General features: G+C 39.5%; 1 pseudogene across 1 annotated transcript; it reads right to left on the minus strand.

Moving 5' to 3' along the window:
* Nucleotides 1-1673: 1673 nt before the first annotated feature.
* LOC308415163 (tubulin polyglutamylase complex subunit 2-like) lies at nucleotides 1674-2592 on the minus strand (annotated as a pseudogene). Its single transcript has one exon. The product of its transcript is annotated as a tubulin polyglutamylase complex subunit 2-like (transcript).
* Between the last annotated feature and the right edge of the window lie 1081 nt (nucleotides 2593-3673).

Here is a 3673-nt window from a genome sequence, read left to right on the forward strand (position 1 = left end):
TAATCAAAGCATTGACTTGTGTAGCCCTGTCTCAGTGGATACATCTACAAAACACTCCCTTACCTAAGGCTCAGGAAACTTTTAAAGGAAAACAGCAGAATTATATGAACAAGCAGAAAGGGGAGTTTACTTTAAGGCTGTGTCTCCTAGTGATATCATAAAGTCTCACTAACATGATTGTGTAAACTTGAGCTTCACAAACATAACAACATACCAACATGAAATCCCAGGAGATCTCAACCCTACATGAAGATGTGCAGGCAAATAAAAATGCTGAGAATGGGAGAAAGTGTCTTCCCCAGGAAAGAGCACTACAGTTGGCTATCCTATATCAAGTAGGCATCACTAAAACCGTACATGAAAATAATATCATGTGGAATAAACCACTTATATTTAGGGATATATAGGTGTACATTTATGCTTATTTATGTAACAAAAATTAGTGAAAAAGAGGTCAGAATTTGAAGAAGGGTGGGAGGTGTATGAGGGAGAGTTTTCAGGGAGGAAAGGAAAGGGGGAAATGATATAATTATATGATGATCTCAAAAAGAATAAAAAAGAATCTTCTCTGTATGAAGCTGAGACTAGCGCCAGTCCACAGATAAAAATATTTAGATGATAGTTACAAAATATGACCATGTAGAAAAATAACACTATCACTTTCTACCCTAGGGCTCAAAACGTATGAACTAAAGACTTTTGACTAGAATTACACTACCAGACACAAGAATTTATACCCATGGAGCAGGCTTCAAATCCAAACGGGAAGAGATTTGTTCTCCAACCACAGTGATTCCATTATGGTGTCAGTGGGCACATCTGGATGAACTTGTTAGTATTGTAAAATGCAGGTACTTGGTGCTAGGTAAGACCATTGATGTCTTTTCTCCCCTTATAACCTGCATAGCACCATCTGGCACCATGAAAACTAGCCTTCAGAAAGGAAGTTTCCTTGTAAATTTGAGATTTATTTCTCGAATATCCTATAGCCAAATGATGTGTGTTGTCGTTGGCAATAAGTAGTACTGTTTGTTGATGGGGGCACCAAAGAGAAAAAGTAGTTTGTACTATTCTGCTGACTTCTGGGGTTTCTATGACAAATAAGTCTGATTATGTTAAAATTTGTTTGGTGTAAAGATCTCCAGTTACATACATTTTCTTCAAACAACATAATGTTAGACTAGAAGAGACAGATTCTATAGGTAGGTGTATTTTTCCATTTTTTTGTTATTGGAAACCTAAGCTGGTACTGTAACTTAACTATGGTGAATAATAATGAAATATATATTGATGTGCAAATATCTCTGTGATATGTTGACTCAGAATCCTCTGAGTAAATTCACAGGAATAATAGAACTGGGTCATACAATATATCTAGTTTACATTTTTTTTTCTTTTGAGTCAAACTGGGTTTATTTGGGAGGGTGATCTCTCTAATTATTGCTAAGAAGTTAAGGATTGGGTACAGACATAAGAAAGCTCTAGAAACATCTCAAAGTCTTCATTGGTTTTGGAGATAAGGTTTGAGGTTGGCACAACCTACAGAGTAAGGGACTACTGAGAATTCAGTGTGATCATCCCAACTCCTGGCTAAAGACAGTGAGAGTAAAGGCCTGAGACTTCGGTCATTCAGGAGAATGCAACATCTGTTTGAGGGTGGTGCTGCCACAGGGTCATCCGTGCCTGGATATTACTGATGTGAGGTGATGGAAGTTTCCAGAGCCTGTGGAAAGCTTAGAGGTAGGAGGAGCTAAGGGCCCGGGCCCTTTCTGGCCACTGGCAGGCTGCACAGGCCCTTTCTTTTTTGGGATTAAAATCTTGTTCTTGCTCTTGAACACATTGCTGGAGTCCAGCTTGTTCACAAAGGTGTTGGGCTCCTCGGTGAGCAGGCTTGTGTTGTAGGTGATGGGTTTGTACATACTGAACCACTGCTTGGCCTGTGGGCTAATGTCATAGTTGGTAAAGGCATATTGCCACTGGGGCAGGCCCAGGTGGGTGATGAGCAGGCGGTAATAAGCAGTAAAGGTATCTGTGAGAAAATGCCAGTATAATGCTCTGTCCAGGAACCATATCTCAGTGTCATGAGCTAATCCAGGTTTCCCATTTTTGTAGACAAGGCAAACTTTCCCATTCCCATTGCATGAATCCAGCTCAAATATCGCACTTCGACAATCAAAGTGAAGCTTCTTTAGCTGGTGGTCTTCACTGCCTTCTTCAGGATCATCCTCTAGGTCAGCCAGAGTTGGTGCATTAGGAAGTGAGTACACGGAAGACTGGATGAGTTGAGTCAGTTTTGAAATGCCGTTAATCACCGTGCTCCCCAGTGAAATAATGTGGTTGTCTGGCTTCACGCTCCAGGTCATGTGGAAACCATTTGTCATCAAGTAAAAGTTTCTTACATCCTCAGGCATTACACAATTGTTTTTCTGTTCCCATGAAGAAATCATATGACGTTCAGCAGGCAGCTTTTCTATTATGCTCACCTCTGTCACACAGAGGGGGCAGACTCTAGGATGCGAGTTACGCCCAGGGTCAACTTCTCAAGGTAAGGCTTGCTGCCAGCTTGCAGTGGGGCGGTGTCTCCTCCATGACACGCGTCCTCACTCCGCGCGCGGTGGTGGCGGCGGGCCCCAGTCCCCGGCGCCATGGACCCTAGTTTACAATTTTAAGGCAAGTCCATATTTATTACCATAGTGCTGAACTGGCTTACATTTCTACCAGCTTTATTGAGAGCACCATTTCATAAATGTCCTTGTTAGTACTTGCTCTTTTCTGTTTTCTCAGTGACTTTCATTATGACTGGAATGAAATGGAATATCAAGATTTTCATTTATTTTTTGGGATATAGTGAAGTTAAATATTTTCAAAAGTTTATTGATAATGTGTCTTAAATTTTAAAAAATTTTATTCTTCTCTCACACATTCCAACCTGACTGCAGTTTTCCCTCTCTACACTTTTCCCAGTGAGTTCCACCTCAGACTTTCCCTTTCCACTAGATCCGCTAGTCCTTTGTTTCCCTATAGGCCTCCCAGGGATATCAACCTAACATGTTGTAATAAGATACAAGAAGACTAGGCATATATCCACATATCAAGGCTGAATGAGGCAACCCAGTAGGACCCCAGTTTTTGGGAATTCTCATTTATTTCTTCAGGTATTAATTTGTTGGGTTGTATGCTGTTTCTTTTTGAATGATTTTAGTTATTTGTATAATCTTAGTATTAAACTCTGTCAAATGGAAGGGTAAAAAATATGTTCTCTCATTTTTATAGGCTATTTATTAACTTGTTTGACTTTTTACTTATCACTATAAAAGCTGGTTTAATTCAAGTTCCTACTGGTGTCCTAGTCAGGATGTCTTTCCCTATGCCTATATCTTGAAATGCTTTCCTATAGTTTTTTCCCCTACCTGTTGCAGTGTCTCGGTTCTTAAAATACGGCATTTGAAACATTCCGAGGTCTGTTGTTCAAGATAAGAGACATGGATCAAGTTTCATTCTTTTTTTCATATCAAGTATCAAATATTCCAAGTAGCATTTGTTAAGAATGATATCTATTCTCTACTGTATGTTTTAGGTATCTTTATACAAAATAAAGTAGTTGTTGAATGGGTTTAAATATGGGCTCGTCCTTCTGATCCATTGAAGTATGTCTCTATTTTAGTATGAATAT

The sequence above is a fragment of the Micromys minutus genome, assembly GCF_963924665.1.
Source record: "Micromys minutus genome assembly, chromosome: X".
NCBI classification, from domain to species: domain Eukaryota; kingdom Metazoa; phylum Chordata; class Mammalia; order Rodentia; family Muridae; genus Micromys; species Micromys minutus.